This window comes from Triticum aestivum, chromosome 6A (assembly GCF_018294505.1).
Source record: "Triticum aestivum cultivar Chinese Spring chromosome 6A, IWGSC CS RefSeq v2.1, whole genome shotgun sequence".
NCBI classification, from domain to species: Eukaryota; Viridiplantae; Streptophyta; class Magnoliopsida; order Poales; family Poaceae; genus Triticum; species Triticum aestivum.
Genome location: NC_057809.1, coordinates 184,813,446 through 184,834,030, shown reverse-complemented (window position 1 = coordinate 184,834,030; position 20,585 = coordinate 184,813,446). Strand labels below are relative to the sequence as shown.

The 20,585-nt window shown below is 43.5% G+C and overlaps 1 pseudogene; it reads left to right on the top strand.

Annotated features, from left to right (window-relative positions):
• The first annotated feature begins 14,119 nt into the window (after positions 1-14,119).
• On the top strand, positions 14,120-15,335 carry LOC123129562 (uncharacterized; annotated as a pseudogene).
• Positions 15,336-20,585: the final 5,250 nt, after the last annotated feature.

Genomic DNA, 20,585 nt, shown 5'->3' with positions numbered 1-20,585 from the left:
TCTTGGATCGCAGCAAGTCACTCGGATCTGCGTTTTGCTTGTATTCTTCGAACTCGACCGCTGTCACTTGGGAATCGGCAATCTTGGAGCCCTTCTGAAAGCACTCTTCTGCCTTTTTCCTATCACCGGTGACAGTGATCACTCCTTTGGGGCCGGGCATCTTCAATTTGAGGTACACGTAACATGGTCGAGCCATGAATCGTGCATAGGCTGGTCTCCCCAAAATGGCATGATATGCACTCTGAAAATCCACGACCTCAAACGTCAACTTTTCTTTGCGAAAATGCTTCGAATCACCAAACACTACGTCCAAAGCTATCTGGCCGAGTGACTCGGCCTTCTTCCCTGGTATAACTCCATGAAAGCTCATGTTACTAGTGCTCAGTCGGGACATCGGAATGCCCATACCTTTCAATGTGTCTGCATATAACAGATTCAGCCCACTCCCACCATCCATCAGCACTTTTGTCAGTCGAGTGCCTTCGACAACTGGATCGACCACCAAAGCTTGCCTCCCAGGGGTGGCAATATGAGTCGGGTGATCAGATTGGTCGAATGTGATGGGTGTTTGAGACCACTTCAGATAATTTGCCTTTGCTGGGGCAACCATGTTCACCTCTCGGTTAATCACTTTCAGTCGACTTCTGCTTTCCACATCTGCAAAGATCATCAGAGTGGAGTTGATATGCGGATATCCTCCCTCACTGTCCTCCTTGTCTTCGGCCTTGTCTGACTCCTTCTCCTTGTCCTTAGACTGTTTTCCCTGAAACTGCTGGATCAGGAGTCGACATTGGCGAGTGGTGTGCTTCGGGTAGATGATATTCCCCTCTTCGTCTTTCTTCGTGTGAATATGACATGGCATATCCAACACGTCGTTCCCTTCTTTATCCTTTACCTTCTTGGGGTTCCAGGATCCTTTTGGTTTCCCCTTAAACTTTCCTTGAGTCACGGCCAGAGCCTCTCCAGGAGCTGCCGGTTCAGCCTTCCGCTTCTGTTTCCGACTGGTGTTTCCCTTTTCCGACTGACTCGGCTTGTGCTTGCCGCTTCGGAGTCGGTCTTCTTCTTCGCCGTTGGCATACTTAGTAGCAATCTCCATCATCCGACTCAAGGTCATGTCACCGGTTCGACCAAATTTCAAGCTCAGTTCTCTGTTCTTGACGCCGTCTTTGAAGGCGCAGACTGCCTGATGATCAGAGACATTTTCCACAGTGTGGTGCAAAGTGATCCACCTCTGAATATACTCTCTGAGAGTCTCATTAGCTTTCTGCACGCAGACTTGCAACTCTGTCAATCCAGCTGGTCGCTTGCAAGTCCCTTCAAATGTTCTGACGAACACTCGGGACAGATCTTCCCAAGTGTAAATGCTGCTAGGAGGTAATTGAGTCAACCATGCCCTGGCAGAACCTTCCAGCATGAGAGGCAAGTGCTTCATGGCCACCTCGTCGTTTCCACCACCAATCTGAACTGCCACTCGGTAGTCTTCAAGCCAAGTTTCAGGCTTAGACTCACCAGTGAACTTGCTGACTCCTGTTGCCAACCTGAAATTGGGGGGGATAACTGCGGCTCTGATAGCTCTGCTGAAACATTCAGGACCAGAAACATGCACTCGACTGCTTGTGGGTACATCTCTGTCGAGTGCACCTCGATGGGCTCTGTTCCGGTCGACCAACCCTTGCACGATAATGGACCGCGCGTCGAAGCCTGGCTCTCTGGGGTCAACTGGAACTCTTCGCCCTGTACTGTACTGACGCCTATCATCTGGCTGCCGAGGAGCGTAAGACCCACCCCTCGGAGGGGAATAGGGCACTCGACGCCTATCATCTCGGTCGAGTCTGTCGCCGTATTGATCTCGCCGATTCTCGCGCCCTTCGCGCCGCGGAGGCGATCTGGGGCTGTGAGCCGACTGAACCGTATTCACAGTGACGGATCGACTGTGAATTCTGTTGCGCGACTGAGACACGGCTGAATTCTGATCTCCTGCTGCCCGGAGCAGATCCCTGATCTGCAGCAAACCTCTGCCAGCTTCCGACTGCGAAGGCTGAATGGACTCTGCTATACGGGTCGCAGCTGCTAAATTCTGAATTGGGGTTCGATATACCTGAGTCGGCGGGAAGAGTTGACGTCGACTGGTGTCGGGAACTCGTTGCCGCGCGCGCTCGTCGAGTGCTCGCTGAAGGTTCTCCAGTCGAGTGCGCTCGGCCAAATTGGCCAGGCGCGCCTCCTCCAAGGCACGAGCCTCGGGGGTTTCCCCTGCGATGGGAATACGCAGGGGATCCTCGTTCCTGCGGCGAAGTTCCTCTCTTTGCAGAGAGTCGAGTGGCTCGGGTTGGTACTCTTCGTAGCCTCGCGTAGGGTCGCCGCCGTCACCTGCTCCACCGCCACGGGCGAAGCCAGGGGGACTGTGGGGCCCATCGACCATCAAGATTTCCGCCGCTGGATCACTGCTACCGCACTCGGATGCAGTCTCTACGGAGCCAGTCGACAGGTCGAACAAGCCGTAGAGAGGTTCGTCGGGCTCGATTGCCGCAACTTGGGTGGTGGCCGATTGGCGAGCCACCGCGTGCCTCACCCACCGCTGAAGCCTCGACCGGCCCGAGCGCTTGCGCTGGCGGGAGACCGGGAGGGTGGACGATGGAGGAGCCGACCGATACTGGGTCGACGGTTGCCGCAGCAGAACGCCGCGGACACATGCGCGAAAATGCGTCGCACCGCGGACGGGGAGCGCATCTACGTCGAGTGGAGCCTCCTGGAGCCATGCGGAGTCGTCGGCGATGAAGGTGAGAGTGCCGAGACGGATCTCTTGACCCTCGACCAAAACTCCAGCAAACACCATGATGAAAGTACTCGGAAGAATCGCAACTTCTCCACAAAATCGCTAAAACACCTGCCCCACGATGGGCGCCAACTGTCGTGGTTCTAAGCCTGACAGTAGAGTGGGGGTAGGTATGGAGAGGCAAGGTCCTAGCTATGGAGAGGTTGTAAGCACAAAGGATGTACGAGTTCAGGCCCTTCTCGGAAGAAGTAACAGCCCTACGTCTCGGAGCCCGGAGGCGGTCGAGTGGATTACGAGTGTATAAACTACAAGGTGCCGAACCCTTCTGCCTGTGGAGGGGGGTGGCTTATATAGAGTGCGCCAGGACCCCAGCCAACCCACGAAGGAGAGGGTTTAAGGTGAGTTAAGTCTGGGGCGTTACTGGTAACGCCCCACATAAAGTGCCTTTACTATCATAAAGACTACTTGATTACAGGCCGTTGCAGTGCAGAGTGCCTCTTGACCTCCTGGTGGTCGAGTGAGTCTTCGTGGTCGAGTCCTTCAGGCCAGTCGAGTGAATCCTCGTTGGTCGACTGGAAGGCGACCTCTTCTAAGGATGTCCTGGGGTAAGTTACTTGGATCAGGTCCATGACCCTACCCTAGGTACATAACCCCATCAGCACCAGGGCTTAGGGTCCTGCTTCCCTCCCTCCCCTCCACTATATATAGGGGCCCTGGGGCGCCGGCCCCTAGAGATCCCATCTAATGGGAGGGGCAGCGGCCTAGGGGGTGGCTTGGCCCCCAAGCCAGGTGGAGGCACCCCCACCCCTTTAGGGTTTCCAACCCTAGGCGCAAGGGAGGCCCAAGGGGGGCGCACCAGCCCACCAGGGGCTGGTTCCCACGTCACTTCAGCCCATGGGGCCCTCCGGGACAGGTGGCCCCACCCGGTGGGCATCCGGGACCCTTCCGGTGGTCCTGGCCCGGTACAATACCGGTGACCCCGAAACTCTCCCGGTGGCCGAAACTGGACTTCCTATATATATACATACATTTACCTCTGGACCATTCCGGAACTCCTCGTGACGTCCGGGATCTCATCCGGGACTCCGAACAACTTTTGGTTAACCGCATAGTAATATCTCTACAACTCTAGCGTCACCGAACCTTAAGTGTGTAGACCCTACGGGTTCGGGAGACACGTAGACATGACAGAGACAACTCTCCGGCCAATAACCAACAGCGGGATCTGGATACCCATGTTGGCTCCCACATGCTCCATGATGATCTCATCGGATGAACCATGATGTCGAGGATTCAATCAATCCCGTATACAATTCCCTTTGTCTACCAGTATAGTACTTGCCCGAGATTCGATCATCGGTATCCCGATACCTTGTTCAATCTCGTTACCGGCAAGTCTCTTTACTCGTTCCGTAACACATCATCCCGTGATCAACTCCTTGGTCACATTGTGCACATTATGATGATGTCCTACTGAGTGGGCCCAGAGATACCTCTCCGTTTTACACGGAGTGACAAATCCCAGTCTTGATTCGTGCCAACCCAACAAACACTTTCAGAGATACCGTAGTGCACCTTTATAGCCACCCAGTTACATTGTGACGTTTGGTACACCCAAAGCATTCCTACGGTATCCGGGAGATGCATAATCTCATGGTCTAAGGAAATGATACTTGACATTAGAAAAGCTTTAGCAGACGAACTATACGATCTTGTGCTAGGCTTAGGATTGGATCTTGTCCATCACATCATTCTCCTAATGATGTGATCCCGTTATCAATGACATCCAATGTCCATGGTCAAGAAACCGTAACCATCTATTGATCAATGAGCTAGTCAACTAGAGTCTTACTAGGGACATGTTGTGGTCTATGTATTCACACATGTATTACGGTTTCCGGTTAATACAACTATAGCATGAACAATAGACAATTATCATGAACAAGGAAATACAATAATAACCATTTTATTATTGCCTCCAGGGCATATTTCCAATAGCCTCCCTCTTGCACTAGAGTCAATAATCTAGTTCACATCACTATGTGATTTCAATGAATCCAACACCCATGGGGTTTGTTCATATCTTGCTTGTGAGAGAGGTTTATTAGTCAATGAGTCTGAACCTTTTAGATCCATGTGTGCTTTACAAATCTCTATGTCATCTTGTAGATGCAGCTACCATGCGCTACTTGGAGCTATTCCAAATAAATGCTCTACTATACAAATCCGGTTTACTACTCAAAGTCATCCGGATTAGTGTCAAAGTTTGCATCGACATAACCCTTTACGACGAACTCTTTTACCACCTCCATAATCGAGAAAATTCCTTACTCCACTAGTTACTAAGGATAAGTTCGAGCGCTGTCGTGTGATCCATTCCTGGATCACTCTTGTACCCCTTGACTGACTCATGGCAAGGCACACTTCAGGTGCAGTACAGAACATAGCATACTGTAGAGCCTACGTCTAAAGCATAGGGGACGACCTTCATCCTTTCTCTCTCTTCTGCCGTGGTCAGGTCTTGAGTCTTACTCAATATTCACACCTTGTAACACAGCTAAGAACTCCTTCTTTGCTGATCTATTTTGAACTCCTTCAAAATCTTGTCACGATATGTATTCATTCGAAAGTACTATTAAGCGTTTTTGATCTATCCTTATAGATCTTGATGCTCAATGTTCAAGTAGCTTAATCCATATTTTCCATTGAAAATACTTTTCAAATAACCCTGCATGCTTTCCAGAAATTCTACACCATTTCTGATCAACAATATGTTAACAACATATACTCATCAAAAATTCTATAGTGCTCCCACTCACTTCTTTGGAAATGCAAGTTTCTCATAAACTTTGTATAAACCCAAAATCTTTGATCATCTCATCAAAGCGTACATTCCAACTTCGAGATGCTTACTCCAGTCCTTAGAAGGATTGCTGGAGCTTTGCATACTTGTCAGCATCTTTCAGGATTGACAAAACCTTCTGGTTGTATCACATACAACCTTTCCTCAAGAAAAATGTCGAGGAAACAATGTTTTGACATCCTATCTGCAAGATTTCATAAATAATGCAGTAACTGCTAACATAATTCCAACAGACTCTTAGCATCGCTATGAGTGACAAAGTATCGTCGTAGTCGACTCCTTGAACTTGTTGGGAAACATCTTAACGACAAGTCGAGCTTTCTTAATGGTGACACTTACCATCATTGTCTGTCTTCCTTTTAAAATCCATCTGCACCTAAAAGCCTTACGACCATCAAGTGGTTCTTTCAAAGTCTATACTTTGTTTTTATACATGGATCCTCTCTCGGATTTTATGGCCTCGAGCCATTCGTCGGAATCCGGGCCCACCATCGCTTCTCCATAGCTCGTAGGTTCATTGTTGTCTAGCAACATGACTTCCAAGACAGGATTACGTACCACTCTGAAGTAGTATGCATCCTTGTCGACCTATGAGGTTTGGTAGTGACTTGATCCGAGGTTTCATGATCACTATCATAAGCTTCCACTTCAATTGGTGTAGGTGCCACAGGAACAACTTCCTGTGCCCTGCTACATACTAGTTAAAGTGATGGTTCAATAACCTCATCAAGTCTCCACCATCCTCCCACTCAATTCTTTCGAGAGAAACTTTTCCTCGAGAAAGGACCCGTTTCTAGAAACAATCACTTTTGCTTCTGGATCTGAAATAGGAGGTATACCCAACTATTTTTGGGTATTCTATGAAGATGTATTTATCCGCTTTGGGTTCGAGCTTATCAGCCTGAAACTTTTTCACATAAGCATCACAACCCCAAACTTTTAAGAAACGACAGCTTAGGTTTCTCTAAACCATAGTTCATATGGTGTCATCTCAACGGAATTGTGTGGTGCCCTATTTAAAGTGAGTGCGGTTGTCTCTAATGCCTAACCCATAAACGATAGTGGTAATTCGATAGGAGACATCATGGTATGCACCATATCCAATAGGGTGCAGTTGTGATGTTCGGACACACCATCACACTATGGTGGTACAAGCGGTATTAGTTGTGAAACAATTTCCACAATGTCTTAATTGTGTGCCAAACTCGTAACTTAGATATTCATCTCTATGATCATATCATAGACATTTAATCATCTTGTCACGACGATCTTCAACTTCACTCTGAAATTACTTAAACCTTTCAATAATTCAGACTTGTGTTTCATCAAGTAAATATACTCAGTATCTACTCAAATCATGTGTGAAGTGAGAACATAACGATATCCACTGCGTGCCTCAGCACTCATTGGACTGCACACATCAAAATGTATTACTTCCAACAAGTTGCTTTCTTGTTCCATCTTACTGAAAACGAGGCCTTTCAGTCATCTTGCCCATGTGGTATGATTTACATGTCTCAAGTGATTCAAAATCAAGTGAGTCCAAACGATCCATCTGCATGGAGTTTCTTCATGCATATCTACCAATAGACATGGTTCGCATGTCTCAATCTTTTCAAAAACGAGTGAGTCCAAAGATCCATCAACATGGAGCTTCTTCATGCGTTTTATACCAACATGACTCAAATGGCAGTGCCACAAGTGTGTGGTACTATCATTACTATCTTATATCTTTTGGCATGAACATGTGTATCACTACGATCGAGATTCAATAAACCATTCATTTTAGGTGCAATACCATCGATGGTATTATTCAAATAAACAGAGTAACCATTATTCTCCTTAAATGAATAACCGTATTGCGATAAACATAATCTAATCATGTCTATGCAAACACCAAATAACAATTATTTAGGTTTAATACCAATATCGATGGTAGAGGGAGCATGCGATGCTTGATCACACCAACCTTGGAAAGACTTCCAACACATATCGTCATCTCACCTTCAGCTAGTCTCCATTTATTCTGTAGCCTTTTATTTCGAGTTACCAACACTTAGCAACTGAACCGGTATTTTAATACCCTGGTGCTACTAGGAGTACTAGTAAAGTACACATTATAATGTATATCCAATATACTTCTGTCGACCTTGCTAGCCTTCTCATCTACCGAGTATCTAGGGTAGTTCTGATTCAGTGACCGTTCCCCTCATTATAGAAGCACTTAGTCTCGGGTTTGGGTTCAACCTTGGGTTTCTTCACTAGAGCAGCAACTGATTTGCCGTTTCATGAAGTATCCCTTCTTTCCCTTTCCCTTCTTGAAACTCGTGCTTTACTAACCATCAACAATTGATGCTCCTACTTGATTTCTACTTTCACGGTGTCAAACATCGCGAGTTGCTCAAGGATCATCATGTCTATCCCTGATATGTTATAGTTCATCACGAAGCTCCAATAGCTTGGTGGCAGTGACTATGGAGAACCATCACTATCTCATCTGGAAGATTAACTCCCACTCGATTCAAGCGATTCCAGTACTCAGACAATCTGAGCACATGCGCAACGATTGAGTTTTTCTCCCTTAGTTTGCAGGCTTAAGAAACTTGTCAGAGGTCTCATACCTCTTGACGTGGGCACTAGTCTGAAATCCCAATTTCAGTCTTTGGAACATCTCATATGTTCTGCAACGTTTCAAAAACGTCTTTGGTGCCACAATTCTAAACCGTTAGTATTACATACTGAACTATCACGTAGTCATCAAAACGTGTATGTCAGATGTTTCCCAACATCTACAGATGACACTCGAGGTTCAACACACTGAGCGGTGCATTAAGGACATAACCCTTCTGTGCAGCAATGAGGACAATCCTCAGTTCACGGACCCAGTCCGCATAATTGCTACTGTCAACTCTCAACTGAATTTTCTCTAGGAACATATCTAAAACAGTAGAACCAAAGCGTGAGCTACGACATAATTTGCAAAGACCTTTTGACTATGTTCATGATAATCAAGTTCATCTAATCAAATTATTTAATGAACTCCCACTCAGATAGACATCCCTCTAGTCATCTAAGTGATACATGATCCGAGCAACTAGGCCGTGTCCGATCATCACGTGAGACGGACTAGTCATCATCGGTGAACATCTTCATGTTGATCGTATCCACTATACGACTCATGTTCGACCTTTCGGCCTTCCGTGTTCCGAGGCCATGTCTGTACATGCTAGGCTTGTCAAGTTAACCTAAGTCTGTTGCGTGTGTAAATCTGGCTTACACCCATTGTATGCGAACGTTAGAACCTATCACACCCGATCATCATGTGGTGCTTCGGAACAACGAACCTTAGCAACTGTGCACAGTTAGGGGGAACACTTTCTTGAAATTATTGCGAGGGATCATCTTATTTATGCTATCGTCGTTCTAAGCAAATAAGATGTAAACATGACAAACATCACATGCAATCAAATAATAGTGACATGATATGGCCAATATCATCTTGCGCCTTTGATCTCCATCTTCGAGGCGCGGCATGAACACCATCGTCACCGGCATGACACCATGATCTCCATCATCATGATCTCCATTATCGTGTCTTCATGAAGTTGCCTCGCCAACTATTACTTCTACTACTATGGCTAACAGTTAGCAATAAAGTAAACTAATTACATGGCGTTTTCATTGACATGCAGGTCATAAATAAATTAAGACAACTCCTATGGCTCCTGCCGGTTGTCATACTCATCGACATGCAACTCGTGATTCCTATTACAAGAACATGATCAATCTCATACATCACATATCATTCATCACATCCTTTTGGCCATATCACATCACATAGCATACCCTGCAAAAACAAGTTAGACGTCCTCTAATTGTTGTTGCATGTTTTACGTGGCTGCTATGGGTTTCTAGCAAGAACGTTTCTTACCTACGCAAAACCACAACGGTGATATGCCAATTGCTATTTACCCTTCATAAGGACCCTTTTCATCGAATCCGATCCGACTAAAGTGGGAGAGGCAGACACCCGCCAGCCACCTTATACATCAAGTGCATGTCAGTCAGTGGAACCAGTCTCACGTAAGCGTACGTGTAAGGTCGGTCTGGGCCGCTTCATCCCACAATGCCGCCGGATCAAGATAAGACTAGTAAATGTAAGCAAATTGAACAAATCATCGCCCACAACTGCTTTGTGTTCTACTCGTGCATAGAATCTACGCATAGACCTAGCTCATGATGCCACTGTTGGGGGTCGTAGCAGAAATTTAAAATTTTCTATGCATCACCAAGATCAATCTATGGAGTCATCTAGCAACGAGAGGGAGGGAGTGCATCTTCATACCCTTTTAGATCGCTAAGCGGGAGCGTTCAAGAGAACGGGGTTGATGGAGTCGTACTCGTCGTGATCCAAATCACCGATGATCCTAGCGCCGAACGGACGGCACCTCCGCGTTCAACACACGTATGGAGCGGAGACGTCTCCTCCTTCTTGATCCAGCAAGGGGGAGGAGAAGTTGATGGAGATCCAGCAGCACGACGGCGTGGTGGTGGAAGTAGCAAGATCCCGGCAGGGCTTCGCCAAGCGCAAGCGGGGAGGAAGAGGTGTCACGTGAGGGAGGGAGGCACCAGGGCTTAGGGTCCTGCTGCCCTCCCTCCCCTCCACTATATATAGGGGCCCTGGGGGGCACCGACCCCTAGAGATCCCATCTAATGGGAGGGGCGGCGGCCTAGGGGGTGGCTTGGCCCCCAAGCCAGGTGGAGGCGCCCCCACCCCTTTAGGGTTTCCAACCCTAGGCGCAAGGGAGGCCCAAGGGGGGCGCACCAGCCCACCAGGGGCTGGTTCCCACGTCACTTCAGCCCATGGAGCCCTCTGGGACAGGTGGCCCCATCCGGTGGACCCCCGGGACCCTTCCGGTGGTCCCGGTACAATACCGGTAACCCCGAAACCCTCCCGGTGGCCGAAACTGGACTTCCTATATATATCTTTACCTCCGGACCATTCCGGAACTCCTCGTGACGTTCGGGATCTCATCCGGGACTCCGAACAACTTTCGGTTAACCGCATACTAATATCTCTACAACTCTAGCATCACCGAACCTTAAGTGTGTAGACCCTACGAGTTCGGGAGACACGTAGACATGACAGAGACAACTCTCCGGCCAATAACCAATAGCGGGATCTGGATACCCATGTTGGCTCCCACATGCTCCACGATGATATCATCGGAAGAACCACGATGTCGAGGATTCAATCAATCCCGTATACAATTCCCTTTGTCTACCGGTATAGTACTTGCCCGAGATTCGATCGTCGGTATCCCGATACCTTGTTTAATCTCGTTACCGGCAAGTATCTTTACTCGTTCCATAAAACATCATCCTGTGATCAACTCCTTGGTCACATTGTGCACATTATGATGATGTCCTACCGAGTGGGCCCAGAGATACCTCTCCGTTTTACACGGAGTGACAAATCCCAATCTCGATTCATGCCAACCCAACAGACACTTTCGGAGATACCCATGGTGCACCTTTATAGCCACCCAGTTACGTTGTGATGTTTGGTACGCCCAAAGCATTCCTACGGTATCCGGGAGTTGCACAATCTCATGGTCTAAGGAAATGATACTTGACATTAGAAAAGCTTTAGCAGACGAACTATACGATCTTGTAATAGGCTTAGGATTGGGTCTTGTCCATCACATCATTCTCCTAATGATGTGATCCCGTTATCAACAACATCCAATGTCCATGGTCAGGAAACCGTAACCATCTATTGATCAACGAGCTAGTCAACTAGAGGCTTACTAGGGACATGTTGTGGTCTATGTATTCACACATGTATTACAGTTTCCAGTTAATACAATTATAGCATGAACAATAGACAATTATCATGAACAAGGAAATACAATAATAACCATTTTATTATTGCCTCTAGGGCATATTTCCAACACTTCCAGCTTCCCAGGTCCTTGCGCAAGATCTCGAGCTTGGACATCCACATTGTGCTGGCCTGCGCGGGGGTTCAAAGAGGATGTGTGTGTGTCAGATCCAGTGCCTCACTGCTCAGTGCCAGAGCCATCTAGTCGTCCTCGTTCTTGCCGTCGAGAAGCGGCACCGGCCATGCTACCGGATTAGGTTAGGGCTAAACATCATTTACATTTTTTTCTTGATTTCTTCTTGATTCAGTGACACACTAGAAAAATATTGATCTGTTCTTGATCATCTTTTCCTGTACTGTTTGGTTCAAGCACTTGTGGATTGTAGATAGAAGTAAACTACATGTGATTAATCATGACCTGAAAATGGGAGCTATAAAGATAGCCATGGTGAGAAACAAATTCTATGGAGATTAAGCCCGAGCGTCACTCATGATGACTGTCATGCTACAATTGCAAGGATGACTTAATTGCACTATTGCTGCAAACCAGATTGAGTTAACTGAACATTTTGATATGTTCTTATTTATATTGGTATCTAGCTTGTCTTTGTGTCTTGTTTGTATATGTTGCTGCCTTGAGATTTCAACTTGAGAATTTTGTTTCTAATTCAGTCTTATGATCTCTAGACGCTAATAATATGTGACTGTTTGCACACTATGATGACGATGGTGCCACTTATTTACACTCTTTGATCTGTTCTCTTTAGGAGAACTATTATTTTGTTTGTATACTATTTTGCTGGCTTATAAATTATAGCAATTTCGAATATTTTGTTTTGTTTTCATGTGCAGGATCTGAAGTGTACTGTATTTTCGCTTATCAACCTCCACTTTAACATTCTTTTTCCCAACATCGGTTCATCGGTTGTCCTGCTCATTCCTCTCCTCCCCCATCGGTTGGTGAGTTTTTCCCCTAATGTTGATCTGTTCTTAACGATATTTTCTTCTTATAGTGGTATGAATCTTGCCAATGCAACAACAAGCAATGATAAGAACACATGCTATCATATATTTACTTCACCCATACACTTGAGTAGACATTAATTTCTTTTAGCAATCAACCACACCTCCTAGAATTACCCTATATTTTGTATATCTTTTCAGTTATGGCCCGTCTTCCCTTAAGCGCGAGACGTCGAAGAAGAAATGTAGCATTTATTAATCTGATGAGTGCCATTATGCTTATATACTATTATGTGTGGTTAATCTTTGGATTAGTTTATAGAAGAAAGTGTTGGCAAATAGAAAGGAGGCTTAGAATTAGAGAGCTAAGAGGAGAGAATTTGTATAAACTAACTGGTGAGAGCGACGCAGCGTGTATAAGTCAACTTCGTATGGATAGGAGAACATTTCATATATTATGTGAGATGGTGAGAGATGTTGGTGGCCTAAGGGGTACAAGGAATACATCATTGGAGGAGATAGTGGCATCATTCCTTTATGTATTAGCTCACCATTTAAAAAATAGGATAGTAGGGAAATTCTTTTACCGAAGCCCGGAGCCAGTTAGTAGGAACTTCAATGCTTGTCTTCTAGCTGTTTTGAAGCTTCATCCATTGCTACTTGAGAAACCAGAACCTATACCCGAGGACTGCACAGATGGTAAATGGAAATATTTCAAGGTAAATAGCTACTAAGAAAAAAAATACTAGATGAACTCAATAGTGGTAAAGATGCTAATGTTTGCACATTGTTGTTTATGTTGTAGAATTGTCTTGAAGCGTTAGATGGCACACACATAGGGGTAACTGTCCCGGCTACTATGAAAGGAAGATACCGATCAAGGTTGGGTGTTATAGATACAAATGTGTTAGGTGTGTGCGCACCTGACATGCAGTTCATTTACATACTACCTGGTTGGGAGGGTTCTGCACATGATGGTCGTGTTCTTAGAGATGCCATCTCAAGGTCAAATGGGTTGCATGTCCCTGAAGATCAATATTATCTTGTTGATGCTGGTTACACAAATGCGAAAGGATTTTTAGCTCCATACCGTGGTCAAAAGTATCACTTGGGTGGTTTGACAGCACAGAACCCACCTCGTAGTGCAGAGGAGTACTACAACATGCGGCACGCTAGAGCCTGAAATATTGTAGAAAGGTCTTCCGGAAGACTAAGGGTCAGTGGGCGATTTTGAGGTCCCCGTCCTTTTTTCCTTTGAAGACCCAATGTCGAATCATCATGGCATGTGCACTCTTGCACAATTTAATCTTGCAAAATATGCCACTTGACCCACTTGATAATGACGAGATAATACAAGAAACATTGGAAGGCATGGAGGGAGAATTAGGCCAACCAGAATTCATTACTTCTATCTCAACTTCGAACGAGTGGACAAGTTTCCGGAATGTTCTTGCGCAGGACATGTATAATAGACATAGGGCTGCTAGGGGTCATTGAGGTATAAACCATTTCTATTTGTTCACTTTGTTGCTAGTTTTCTTTTTGTTTAAATAAGCTCCAATTGCATCTCATTTGCATTTGTCCCATTTCATATATATTTGTTTCTTATTTGTATTTGTTCTTGCTTTGTACAGATATGGATGTGGACACCTCAAGTACGTCTCGTGGAAGAGGCAAGAATAAAAGGAAGTGGACTTCAGATGAGGATGATGAACTTATTAAAGCCTTGTATGAGTTGTCTTTGGACCCAAGGTGGAAGGCAGATGGTAGCTTCAAAAATGGATACCTAGTGGTATTGGAGAAGCACCTTGCTGAAAAGTGCCCGGGTTGTGGTATCTCTGCAATTCCACACATCGAGTCAAGAGTGAGGCACTTTAGGACAAAATTTGGTGCTCTTGAAGTAATGTTATCCAAAAGTGGTTTCACATGGGATGGAAACCGGAAGATGATTCAATGTGAGAAGGCACAATATGAAGCACATTGTAAGGTAGATCACTTCACCAAAACTAAACTCCTTGTTAATGCTGAATTGCGTGTTGCCTTGTTATTGTTATTGTAGTGTTGCTATGCACATTGCTATTGTTAACCGGAAGATGTTGTACCTTTCCCGCCTTCTTATTGTTTCTATTATTTCTCGTTGCCTTTTTGTATAGCTTTTTCATTTCTATCAGAGACTAAGTTCCTTTTTTATGAAAAAATTTGTAGATTCATAGTGAGGCAAAGGGATTGTATGGTGTCCCATTTACATACTTTGAGCAGTTGGCTGCTATTTATGGCAAGGACATAGCAACTGGAGAAAATGCTGAAGGCTTTGGTGAGACGGTGGGAAACTTGGAAAATGAAATTGCTATAGAATAAGAGGAACATGAGGAAGAGGACTTGATCTCAACAGGGATAGCTAGACGGTCTGTCGATACTCGCTCTATGGATGGAACTAGTTCCAAGAGGCAGAGGAAGGAACCAAGGCCAAAGAGGGTGACGGGACCAAGTGATCCATTTGCAGCGATGCTTCAAGATGTCAATAGCCAGCTGAGCAATGTGACACAATATGTGGGTACAATGGCAGCATCATTGTCAGCATCAATGGCACGAGAAGCAGCGCAAGAGGATCCTCAGCAGAAATCAAAAGAGAAGGCTATTAGTGAATTGGCTAAGCTTAGCTTTACCGGGAGCGATATCTTTGAGGTTGCAGCCATATTTGCTAAAGCTCCAGATCAGATGAAGATGATGCCTGCGCTTCTAGAAAATCTGAGGAGGGAGTATGTCCTAAAAATGCTCTCCGGTATCCTTTTGCTAAACTCCACAATCTCTTTTGCTAAACTCTTATCAGCTTTGATAACATCTACCTCTGATTGGCTAGCTGCTATACAGATCTGTAATCTCTACTTGACTAGCTGCTAGTATATGCATTTGCCATCTCGAGTTGACTTGCTGCTAGTATATGCATTTGCAATGTCTAGTTGACTTCTTGCTTCTGCTTGACACTCGTAGTATATGTTCCATCCAATCTCTACTTGACAAGCTTAACATGTGATGTTAATTTACAATGAACATGGATAATAAGCATTTTCTTAGATATATGTCAAGTAAATTATCATTGGAGTTCTTGATTGTCTTGCTAGGTCAAGTGATTTTCTAGTGAACAACAGAATAAATGATGATGATTATGGATTGATCCAATTTTGCAATCAGAGTGCTTGTTCTGCTATTAATTTTTGAATTAGTGGTTGTCTCTTGTCAGTTTCTTTTTTTCTTATTTAACTCTTGCTTATTTTGGCAGATGAAAAAAAGAAGCACGGTTGATTAGAAAAGATGAGTGGTGTGGTTGATCAGAGGAATGGTCGATGAAAAAGCTACTTTGCAAGAATCTGAAATTGGCCTTTGGACTTGCCTTACAAAATAATTTTGGGGACTAATCATGTTGTATATCTCGAATTGTTGTTGAAGTCTGAGTTTGTATTAATGAGTTAATATGCATTTTAGAAGTGGTGTCAAAATCTGGTTAAAGGATGTCTTGGATGAATGCAAAAATATTTTTAAATTATGTACTTGTTTTGATGAGTTTGAATATGTGCTAGTGAAGCACCTGTGAAATGCATGTGAAACCTTGTCAAATTGCATGAATTTAAAACCAGTTCTGCATGTGAGAGTTGTCTGACGTATTCAGATTACAATGCCACACCAAACACTGTAAAGGTAACTGATAACGTTACTGGCATGTGCCAAACAAAACTACAAATGGACTGTTACCCCTTCGATCCCCCAGTGACCTGTTACCAATAATGTTTGCGTTACCGGCCAGAGAACCAAACCCCTCCTAAGTAGATAGGCCATTTGCAGAGGGAAGCAGGGATTTGCAAAGGTGCCAGAGCTCGAGTTTTTAAAACAGAGATAAATAATATTTTGAGAGGTATGCTTTCATTGTCAACATAACAACCAATATATATCGGTATCTTCCATGCTACATACATTATAGGCGGTTCCAAAACAGAATGGTAAAGTTTATAACCCCACCACCAACAAGCACACTCCACGGCTGGTCCGAAACAACAGGTACCATCCAACTAACAACAGTCCTGGGGGGTTTTGTTTGCAATTATTTTGATTTGATTTGAACATGGGACTGGGCATCCCGGTTACCAGCCATTTTCTCGTGAATGATGAGCAGAGTCCACTCATCATGAGAATAACCCATCTAGCATGGAAGATATTGCCAGCCCTAGTTGGTACATGAGCAATTCGAGCATACAAAACATATTATTATTTGAAGGCTTAGAGTTTGGCACATGCAAATTTACTTGGAACGGCAGGTAAATACCGTATATAGGTAGTATGGTTGACTCATATGGAACAACTTTGGGTTTATGAAAGTGGATGCACAAGCAGTATTCCTGCTTAGTAGAGGTGAAGGCTAGAAAGAGACTGGGAAGCGACCAACTAGAGAGCGACAACAATCATAAACATGCATTGAGATTAACCAACATCGAATGCAAGCATGAGTATAAATCACCATGAACATAAATATCATGGAGGGTACTTTGATTTTGTTTCAACTACATGCGTGAACATGTGCCAAGTCAAGCCACTTGAATCATTCAAAGGAGGATATCATCCTATCATACCACATTACAACCATTTTAATAACATGTTGGCACGCAAGATAAACCATTACAAACTCCTAGCTAGTTAAGCATGGCACGGGCAACTATAATCTCTATTTGTCATTGCAAACATGTTTCATTCATAATAGGCTGAATCGGGAACGATGAACTAATAATATTTACAAAAACAAGATAGGTCGAGTTCTTACCAGCTTTTCCTCATCTCAACCTTTCATCATATATCATCATTATTTCCTTTCACTTGCACGACTGAGCGGTGTGGATAATAATAATAGTGCACGTGCATTGGACTAAACTGGAATCTGCAAACATTTAATCAACGGAGAAGACAAGGTAATATGGGCTCTCCATTAGATCAACAATAATGCATATGAGAGCCACTCAACATTTTCATCGTGGTCTTCTCCTCTCGACCCCCAAGGAAAAGAAAAGAATTTCAAAGAAACACACTAAAATAATTTTGGAGTTTTTGTTTTCCTAAAGAAAGTAAAACAAGAACGAGAAAAACTATTTACACGGGGAAGCTCCCAACAAGCAAAATAAGAATTAGAAATCTTTTTGTGTTTTATTTTAATACTACAACTAAGCATGCATAGAAAGTAAACAAAACTACAACTAATTTTTTTGGTTTTTCTTAAGGTTTTTTAAATAGACGAGAAGAAAGCAAGAAAAAGAAATAAACTAACATCGATAATACAATGAAAAAGTATGAACACCGACAACCGGAATGAGTGTGTGAACACCGACAACCGGAATGAGTGTCATCATAAATTTGGCCGCCTGCAAGAATGCATCACATGGCCATTCACACAGCCGAATCTCCGTGGCGCGAGGAAGATTATACTTGGGCTTCTCCTTCTCCTCATTTTCCTTTTCCTTCGAACTCCGGCTCGAGGAGCCTCTCAACAATCTCCTCATCATTTTCCTCTTGTGGAAATTTCTAAAAAAATTAGTGACTCAAAATAAAAGTGAACCAAACTCAACAATATTGATAGCAACTACTCCTACAAGTGTCTAGAGGCTATATCATGCATCAAAACTACTTTGGACCATATAAATTTGACATGCAACTCAAGAACAGGGTCACCATAGCAGAAAAAAAATTGCAATAAATAAAGCACTAGAACAAAAACTAATTGGACCATTGGAGGAGTCACATACCGAAGAACAATCCCCCAAAGCAGTTTTGTGAATGGAGCTTTGAGCAAGGAGATCGAAAATGGCAGCAAAATGAGCAAGAACACGAGTTTGAGCTATGGAGTGATTTTTTCTGGAGGAAGAATGAGTGGATGGGTGCTGGAATAAGTGGAGGGGGGCCACATGGGGCCCACAAGGTCGGAGGGCACGCCCTCCACCCTTGTGGCCAGCTGGTGAGACCCCCTGGTGTGTTCTCAGTGCCAGAAATTCTAAAATATTATATAGAAAATCATACTAAATTTTCAGGACATTTGGACAACTTTTATTTTCGGGACATTTTTTATTGCATGGATAATTCAGAAAAAAGACATAAAATACTATTTTGCTTTATTTATTCTGAATAACAGGAAGTAAAAAGTGGGTAGAGAGAGTTGTGCCTTCTAAATTCATCCATATCATGCTCATAAAAAGGATTCCGTTAACAAGGTTGATCAAGTCTTATTAACAAACTTCTTCCGAATGACATGAAACCGGAGAATTTTTGAATAACACTATGTTACCTCGACAGGGATATGCATGTCCCCAACAATAAGAATATCATATTTCTTTTTGACAGTAGGAAGAGGGAATTCAAAACCTCCAATAGTAATAGTTGAAATTTTTCCAATATAATTGATACTATGAACTTGAGGTTGTTTCTTCGAAAATTGTACCGTATGCTCATTACCATTAACATGAAAAGTGACATTGCCTTTGTTGCAATCAATAACAGCCGCTGCAGTATTCAAAAAGGGTCTACCAAGGATAATCGACATACTATCGTCCTCGGGAATATCAAGAATAACAAATTCTATTAAGATAGTAACATTAACCACAATAGGCACATCCTCACAAATACCGATGGGTATAGAAGTTCATTTATCAGCCATTTGCAAAGAAATTTCAGTAGGTGTCAACTTATTCAATTCAAGTCTACGATACAAAGAGAAAGGCATAACACTAACACCGGCTCCAAGATCACATAAAGCAGTTTTAACATAGTTTCTTTTAATGGAGCATGGTATAGTTGGTACTGCTGGATCTCCAAGTTTCTTTGGTATTCCATCCTTAAAAGTATAATTAGCAAGCATGGTGGAAATTTCAGCTTCAGGTATCTTTCTTTTATTTGTAACAATATATTTCATGTACTTAGCATAAGGAGGAATTTTAAGCATATTAGTCAAACGCATACACAAAAAGATAGGTCAAATCATTTGAGCAAAGCGCTCAAAATTCTCATCATCTTTTTTCTTGAATGGCTTAGCAGGAAAGGGCATGGGTTTCTGAACCCATGATTCTCTTTCTCTACCATGTTTTCTAGCAACAAAGTCTCTCTTATAATAACATTGATTCATTGATTGTGGGTTATCAAGATCAACAGCAGGTTCAATTTCTACATCATTATCATTACTAGGTTGAGCATCAACATGAACATCATTATTAACATTATCACTAGGTTCATGTTCATCACCAGATTGTGTCTCAGCATCAGAAATAAGAATATCATTGGGATTCTCGGGTGTATCCATAGGAGGTTCACTAGCATGCAAAGTCCTATTAGTTTTCTTTTTATTTTATTAGAAGGACTAGGCGCATCAGTATTAATTCTCTGAGAATCTTGCTCAATTCTCTTATGATGGCCTTCAGGATACAAAGGTTCCTGGGTCATCTTACCGCCTCTAGTCATAACCCTAACAACATTATCATTGTTTTTACTATTCAACTCATTAAGCAAATCATTATGTGCCTTAAGTACTTGTTCTACTTGAGTTGTAACCATGGAAGCATGTTTACTAATAAGCTTAAGATCATTAACCGTTCTACTCATATAATCACCCAAGTGGTCAAGCATGTAAGCATTACGTTTCAATTGACTACTAACATAAGCATTGTAGTTTTCTTGTTTAACAATGAAATTATCAAACTCATCCAAGCATTGACTAGCAGACTTATTATGAGGAATATCACCTTCATCAAATCTATAGAGAGAATTTACCTCTACTACCTATGTTGGGTTACCAACACCATGTATTTCTTCAATAGGTGGTAAATTCTTAACATCTTCAGCTTCAATACCTTTTTATTTCATAGATTTCTTTGCCTCTTGCATATCTTCAGGACTGAGAAATAGAATACCCCTTTTCTTCAGAGTTAGCTTAGAAGTTGGTTCAGGAAGTGTCCAATCATTATCATTACTCAATATATTATTCAATAGCAATTCAGCTTGCTCAACAGTTCTTTCCCTGAAAAGATTAACCAGCACAACTATCCAGGTGGTCTCTGGAAGCATCGGCTAGTCCATTA